Here is an 8,572-nt window from a genome sequence, read left to right on the forward strand (position 1 = left end):
CTAATGTGGGGCAGTGAAATGAATCTGACATTATAGGACCTAGGCTCCACCACTTACTAGCTGTGCGACCTTGGACAAGTTATTTTGACTCTTTGGGTTTCAGTTTCCTCCTTTGTAAAGTTAGGTTGAATTAGATGACCTCTAGAGTTCCTTCTAGCTCTGAATGATTTTATGGTCTATCATCCCATGATTCTACCTTCTTAATATACAAGGCTACCCCAAGATCCCTGCATTTTACCAATTCTATTTCTTTTGAATACAATGTAACAGCGAGCATTTATACAGCACTTTGAGGTTTGCAAAGAACTTTATATATGTTAACTCATTTGAGCCTTATAACACTCCTGGGAGGTAGGTATTACTATTATCCCAATGTTTACAGGTAAGGAAACTGAGGTACAGAGTGGTGAAGTGACTTGCGCAGGGTCACACATCTAGGAAGTGTCTCAGGCCGCGTTTAAACTCAGGTTTTCTCACTCCAAGTTCTCTACCAATTCAGAGCCATCGCCCAGTCACAGTCCTTATCATCCTCCAAGTCTCAGCAATGACTATGAGGTTTCATTTGCTTCCTTTCATTAGGACCTCTAGAAGTCATTTATTACTGTTGTTGTTTGTTTTCCTGGCTTCTTTCTTGGATTTTATCTTCTATGAATTTCTGGGTGTCTCCACTGCTCATCTCTTCTATGTCATGTAGTTTACTGGAGGCAGTTTTCTCCCCGTCAAACTTGTGTTAGGATCCAAGCATGTGTGATACCAGCCTGTAGCCACTGGATGGCAGCACAAACACAGCTCTCTTGCTCTGATATGTGGGCGAGAGCATGGGTAACTGGCGTACCAGGGTTGGGGCTTGAAAGGGGCAGAGATAGAGATCAGTGGCTGCTACAAGGCTCATCTCAAGTGTTACCTTCAGCATGAGGCGTTTTCCTGGGCCCTTCAGGTCACATCTGCGCACACAGAGGGGCTGAAAGGTGGAGGCTGAGCCCGAGGATTGATACAGATGGTATGAATATTATGGCTCAGCAAAGACTTCCTCTTGTCTGGGAGACCTTCTGTTCTTTTGCTCTCCCAAGGGTCCCCTCCCTAAGAGGCCTAAAGAGCCCTCCCTGTGACTCTCACTTTCTCCTTCAAACATGAGCCAAGTCCTCTACAAAGATCTACCATCTGCTGGGATTCTCTGGATGTTGAGAGTTCACCCAATTTCCATCTTCCTAGGCAGGATGACCAGGTATTGTTCCAGCACAAGCAGCTCCAGAGGCTGCTGCTGCTTCGGAATGGAGCTGGATTCAAGCTCTTAGTCCAGCTTGGGCTGGACTCAAGACCTTATGGGTCTTGGCCCCTTCTGGGTACTGAAACGGAAGTCCTGTTGCAAAAGGTCAGATCTCTGCCTCTTGGACATGTTTCTGATTCTGCTCTCAGAATCCTGTTTTGTTCCTATGTAGACAAGGTTTCAAACTTGGGAAAGTGGCCATCAGTGTATTCAGAACTGTCTCTCCAGGAGGGACAAAGCCAGTTTCCTTGAGCATGTCCATATATTAGAAAGGAAAACAGTGGTCATAGGCACATCGAATCAACGGGAAAGACTCAGCAGCTTTAAAATAGCATAAAGAGATCTCTTGGAGTTAGCTCAGTCGCATGATGAAACACAGAGATGCGCAAATATAGAGGTACTGCCAGGTGCCCCAATGGTCCATTCTTAGAAACTGGAGATTTAAGGACATTGCCTAGAGAGAGAAGGAGATGTGAGAAAATATGATGAGAAGAAAATGGGTTTTGAAATTAAATTTAAACCTACAGACCAGAATGAACCTCACTACATGACTGAGGCCACAAAACAAATTTTTTAAATTATTTCCATTAAAGAAATCAAACATGTTACAGAAGCTATGATGTCTTATATTTTTCTTAATGTTATGGTCATGATGATAAAAGAAAAAGAGAAAGGAAAAACCCTGGTTACTCGAGGTTATACTATGAACCCCCAAATGATACAATTCTAGGGCTTCTTTATTACCTCTAGGATCAAATATAATAAGTCATGCTGTTTGGTATTTTAAAGGTTTTCATAATCCAGCCCTTTCCAGTCATTTCCCTCGTTACTCTTTTCCACGTTCTTCATGATCAGTTCCACTGGCCCATGCGTCATTCCTCATACAATTTTCAATTGTTATCCTTGACCTCAGCCTTCAACATTGTTAATCACCCTCTTCTCCTTTATTCCTTCTCTCTAGGTCTTTGTCACAGTTCTCTATCCTGGTTCCCCTTCTATCTGTTTGACAACTCTACACAAACTAAGGAAGCAACAATGACTATTCCAGTTTCCTCTGGTGAATCTTCCATCCAGGCATGCCCACTAAATGTGGGTGTCTCCAGGGGCTTTGTCTTGGGCTCTCATCTCTTCTCCCACTACACTTTTTCACTTGGTGATCTCATCAGCTTCCATGATTTCAAACACCATCTCAATGGAAATGATTCTCAGATCTACCCATCTAGCCCTAACCTTTCTCCCAGTGTAGAGGTTTGAATCTCCAACCACCTATTAGACATCTCAAAGTGGATAACCCACAGACATCTTAAATTCTACATATCCCACACCCAACTCATTATCCTTCCCCCAAGGCTTCCTCTCTTCCTATCTTTCCTATTATTGTTGGGGTACCGCCATCTTCCTGGTCACCTAGGCTCCCAAATTGGAGTCATTCTTGACTTGTCACCCTCCCCCCCACCCCATCCAATCTGTTGCCATGTCCTCCTGATTTTGCTGTTATAAGATCTATATGCTCACTTCTCTCCCTTAACATTGTCACCATATTGAAGGTTCTCATGACCTCACATCTGGATTATTGAAATAGCCTGCTGATCGGTCTCCCCTCTATAAGCCATCTTCTCCTCAGCTATCAGTCAATCAATAAATATTTATTAATCTCCTACTACATGCCAGGTACCGTACCAAATGCTAGGGATACCAAAAGAGGCAAAAGACAATTTCTGCCTTTTAGAAGCTCAGGGAGACAATAAGCAAATAAATATGTACAAACTATGTATAGGATAAATAGGAAATAATTAACAGAGGGAAGGCACTAGAATTAAGAGGGGTTGGGAAAGATTTTCTGTAGATGGTGGTATTTAATTGGGACTCAAAGGAAGCCAGGGAGATCAGTAGTTGGAGCAGAGGAGGAGGAGCATTCCAATCATGGGAGGCAGCCAGAGAAAATGCTTGGAGCTGAGTTTATTCATGGAACAGCCAGTGTCACTGGATCTAAGAGTACACGGAGAAGTAAGGTGTAAGGACACCAGCAAGGTAGGAGGGGAACGGATTAGGAAGGGCTTTGAATGCTAAACAGAGCATTTTATCTTTGATCCTGGAGGCAACAGGGACACTGGGGTTTATTGAATATGTGTGTCCGGGAAATTGAGGGGAGAAAGGTGGTGATCAGACCTATGCTTTAGGAAAATAACTTTGGGCTGAATAGACGACGGGTTGGATTGCTTGAGACAGGTAGATCCACCAGCAGGCGACCGCAGTGATTCCGGTGTGAGATGATGAGGGTCTACACTAGCGGAGGAGAGAAGGGTGTGTTCCAGGAATGTTGCGAAGGAGAAAATGACAGGCTTTGGCAACAGCTTGGACAATGAGATACTGAGGAGTCCACGATGACTCTTGGGTTGTGAGGGGCTAGGAGGATCGGGTTGCTTTCAATAGTAATAGGGAAGTTAGTGGGTAGGTGCGGCAGGTTTGGGAGGAAAGATAATGCATTCTGTTTTGAACACGTTGAGTTTAAGATGTCTACTGGATGGCCAGTTCAAGACGTCTGACACTGAAGTAGGAGATGCAAGAATGGGGGTCAGCCGAGAGGCTGGGGCAAGAAGTCAGCACAAATTGGTAATGAAATCCATGGGAGCGGACTAGGGATCCAAGAGAAAGCCCTGAGGGACCCACTTCAAAAGAATCTTTCTGAAGCACAGATCCCGACACATAGCCCCTACTCAATGAACTCTAGTAGGCTCCTCCTCGCTTCCAACATCAACTATTACATCCTCTGGCTTTCAAAGCGCTTCCTTACCCGCTCTGCTCCCCTTCTAAGCTTCTTACACCAGACCCCCTCCCCCGTGTACTCTTGCACCCAGGGACACCGGCCTCCTAGCTGTTCCTTCAACAAGACCCTCTACCTCCCCAATTCTGGGCATTTTCTCCGGCCGTCCCCTATCCCTCCCACACCATCCCTCCTCCACCCTGACTTCTGACTTCCCTGGCTCCCTTCAAATACCAACTGAAACCCCACCTTCTACAGGAAGCCTTTCCTGAGCCCCCCCCCCCCCGCTCCCCTTCTTCTCCCTGTTATTTCTTCTTCTGATTTTTCTTCTTCTTCTAGATTATTTCTTATTTATCTGTACATGGCTCATCTCTACATGGCTGTTTCCATGTAGTTAGTTCCTCGAGGGCGGGGACTTTTTTTGGGGGGGGGGGCGGCTTTTCTTTGTGTCTCCCAGCATCTGACAGTGTGTGGCACACAGTGGGCACACAGTAAATCCTTGCTGATGGGGACTTCTCCCAGGCCTCAGTCTAGATTACCTGACTCCAGCCCCGCCCATTCACTACCTACGACTTACACCTCCTCGGGCCCCTCCCCTCCTCCACACTCTCCTGCCTCCCTCCCTCCCAGACCACAAAACAACCCCGCCCCTCCCCCGAGCCCAGCATCTCTGGCACCGCCCCTTCCTTCCCGGAGCTGACAGCCTCTGAGAGTGCTGCCTCACGGCCTCTTCCATCCGAGCGAAGGATGTACACGTGGGCACGAATTGGCAGCTTCAGATTAGGGCTGCGCCTGCGCAGGACCAGGGTAACAGCCCAGGACTACGATTCCCAAAATTCCCAGAGTCAAACCGACTCCATTTCCCAAGGAACCCCGTGACTCCCGTCCTTTATTGGTCCAGACGCACACGGGCCAAACGCGGCTGGGTGACGCATATCGGACACAAGAGGACACGCAGTGCACTTCCCTCCCCTGTTCTATCCTTTATTCCCGGTTTACCTTTTCCCCCCATCAGAGGATGACTCCCTATCTCCTTCCTACTGGAACCAGTTACTCTAATGGTATTTCGGTTTGGGGGTGACTGCGCATGCTCGGAAGGCGGGATCTAGGCGGAAGACCAATCAGCGCTCTGGAAGCTCGAACAAGACCAATCACAGGATCCCGATCAAGAACCAATCAACGCCTTAGAAGTTGTTCTCCCTCATTAGTGATGCAGATTCACCATCCACGTGACTAGAGGCTTTGGGCGCTCCAGTGTATTATTGCCCTTCTTAAACTCTTGAGCACAGTCCTCCCATGAGCTCCACCAAGGTCCCTGCTCCTGGAAGCTGGGACCCTCAGTACAGCCCATTGTAAAAGCTGGCTTTTTTCTGTGTCATGTTGCTTAGCCAAGTCATTGGGGCTTGCAGTCCACTAAAGCATCTGGTCCTTGGTCTCCCTTGCTGGATCTTTATCCTCCTGGCCATGCTCACTAATTGTGGGTGCCCCCCAACGCTCTATCCTGAGCCTTTGACTTATCATTCTTATGAACATAGTCCCTAGATCTATTTATCCAGTCCTAACCTCTCTCCAGACCTCCAGTCTCACATCTCCAAATGTCTATTGGATGTAGTGCATTGGATATGCGACAGACGATTTAAATTCAACATTTCCAAAACTGAACTCATTATTTGTTCCTCAAACCCTCTCCCCTTCCTTCCTTCCCTATTACCAATCATCCTTGCTTCCTGCCCTCTGTAAGAAGCCTTCCCTGGGTTTTCTTAGTATTAGTGCCTTCCCTCAGAACTCCAATTTATTCTGTCTGTATATTGTTTGTACATCATGATTTGTATGTTTCTCCCCTCTCCCCCATTATGTTAGGAGCTCCTTAAAGGTAGGAACTCTCTCTCTCAGTGGATAGGAAGTTCCTTGAATGAAGGGACAATTTCATTTTTGTCTTAGTTTCTTCACCATCGAGAGCACACCCACTACATATGTAGTTGGGGATGAGTTGATTAAGATGCCCTGATTAATTGATTTTCTCTCAAACCAGTTGAGGTAATCAAAGAATAGAAAGGGCCACGCATAAAGGAGATAATCAGAGATTTAAGTATTAAATAACAAACAAAGGGGTGAAGAAGTTCTCTGATTAAAATGGGTAGATTTTGAAGACATATTGGCATTGACTGGTCATGGAGAACACACTTTTAGAAAGCTAGACATGGTGGGAGCCAAAATGGCGGATTACAGGTAGCAAACCCACCAAACTCTCCCAACATTCCCCTCCAAACATGATGCCTCAGATTGAATTCTGGAGCAACAGAGCCAACAAAAGGTCAGAGTGAGACTTTTTCCAGTGTAAGACAATTTAGGAGACTGGCAGGAGAGGTCTGTGATACTGGAGTGGGGACCTGTCCAGAGCGCACTCATCAACAGTACTCACAATGGGTCTTGGAGGTGGCTGCCACAATGACAACAGGAGCTCTCAGCCCAGAGACGGTAAAGGGATCCAACGACTAGTCAGAAAGAGATGACAGGGGACCCTTTGCTGGCACTGGGAGCAGCTGGCTCTGATCAGCAGCTGTCTTTCTTTCTCTCTTTCTTCCTTTCTTCCTTCCTTCCTTCCTTTCTTTCTTTTTCTTTCTTTTTCTTTCTCTTTCTTTCTTTCTTCCTTCCTTCCTTCCTTCCTTCCTTCCTTCCTTCCTTCCTTTCTTCCTTCCTTCTTTCCTTCCTTCTTTCCTCTCTCTCTCTCTCTCTCTCTCTCTCTCTCTCTCTCTCTCTCTTCCTTCCTTCCTTCCTTCATTCTTTTGTTGTCTTTCTCAAAACCTTAAGCCCAGTGTACTCTGAAGCCCATAGATTGGACAACAATAAGCCCCTGCCCAAGTTCCACTTCATGACTGTTCTCTGGATCCTCCTGGCTTAGAATGATTATCAATAGTAACTGCTCCCCTTTACCTTTCAGCTTGATTTAGTTATTTTTTTCTTTTGCTCATTAAAAGGGCTGTTCCCTGACTACTTCTTAAAGAGGCCTGTTCACTGAATGGGTGTTACGTCTCTCTAAGTGAGTACCTGACAAGACCTTAGCCTTAAAAGGCCATTGCATCCTGGGCTGTCTCCAGTCATCCTGATAAATTATCTGGTCACTGCATCCAGATGGCTCAGAATGCAAAAGTGAGGCTGGTGACCTGCACAGCCCTCCCTCACTCAAAACAAAGTCAAGTGCAAGTCATGTCATCATTTCTCTGATGTCATAGTCTTCTTCCAAAACAAAGGACAAACACAACAACAGGAGGATCTGAATTCAAATCCGGCCTTTACTAGCTGTGTGACCTTGGGCCAGTCTCTTAACTCAGTTTGCCTCAGTTACCTCACCTGTAAAATGAGCTGGAGGAGGAAATGGCAAACCACTCCAGTATCTTACCAAGAAAACTCTAAGTGTGATAATAGAGTCAAACATGATTTAAACAACTCAACAATAATAACAACTAGAAAAGTTGATCAGTAGAAAAGATTAAGTAACACAAACCCAGAATTTATCAGACAGTAGTAGCATAGCATTTGATAAACCCAAGGACACTAGCTATGGGGCTTAGTTCTCCATCCTTGACAAAAATTGCAGAGAGAACTGGAAAGCCATGTGGAGGAAATGAGATTTAGACCCCAATTTTACAAATATACAATAAGTTCCAAATGGATACATGACCTAAATATAAAAGGACATGTAGTTTTTAAAAATAGAGAGGGGAAGGAGATACTTTCCCCAACTATGGCTAAGGAAAAAATTTCTAACTAGCCAAAGAATTTTCTCAAGTATGATTATAGTTATAGAGCTGCTTAATTTCATGTTGCTAAAGGCAAGATGAATAGCAGAAAGTAACAAAGAGATTCAATGGAGAAAAGTAAAGGAATGTGATATCTCTCACTTTCTTCAAAATACTGAGAAATCAGGTCCCTCCTAGGACCCAAGAATTTGAAAATTGGCAAACATATTAAATAATGCCATCCTGAAAAGGCCAAGGTCTCCCATTGCATCCTGGGCCATCTCCAGTCATCCTGATGAATTATCTGGTCACTGGATCCAGATGGCTCAGGAAGAGAAAGTGAGTCTGGTGACCTTGCACAGCCCTCCCTACTCAAAACAAAGTCAAGTTCAAATCATGTCATCATTTTTGTGATGTCATGGTCTTCTTCAAAAATGAAGGATGAGCACAGACTGAAATAATAGAACTTGTAGACTGTACATAATAAGGCATGAAAATTTATTGACTCCTAACAGCTAAATTTTCCCCTTTACTTTTTAAAAATTCGTGAAATGTTCAACTTTGCAAAAGGTCAACCAACTGTCACCTTAGGCTAGTAGGATAAGCCTGACTGCCAGCACACCCTACCATGCATTGAATCAATCTTAGTGAGGCTGGAAGGATCCTTTTTGCATCTTCCACAGGACTGAGCATTCAGAACTAAGTGTTCAGCCTATTTACTGCTGAATGAATGAAGGCACTTTGGATAGGGAAGAGGAGTATACTGACACCTGAGAGAACCAGGTGAATGATGGGCATTGG

The 8,572-nt window shown here is 45.1% G+C and overlaps 1 long non-coding RNA gene across 1 annotated transcript; it reads right to left on the reverse strand.

Moving 5' to 3' along the window:
• Positions 1 to 288: 288 nt before the first annotated feature.
• On the reverse strand, positions 289 to 5,122 carry LOC140498095 (uncharacterized). Its single transcript, XR_011965005.1, has 2 exons — positions 5,031 to 5,122; positions 289 to 1,721 (listed from the first exon to the last, which is right to left on the reverse strand). It is a non-coding gene; the product is annotated as an uncharacterized lncRNA (long non-coding RNA).
• Positions 5,123 to 8,572: the final 3,450 nt, after the last annotated feature.

The sequence above is a fragment of the Notamacropus eugenii genome, chromosome 4, assembly GCF_028372415.1.
Source record: "Notamacropus eugenii isolate mMacEug1 chromosome 4, mMacEug1.pri_v2, whole genome shotgun sequence".
Classification (NCBI taxonomy): Eukaryota; Metazoa; Chordata; class Mammalia; order Diprotodontia; family Macropodidae; genus Notamacropus; species Notamacropus eugenii.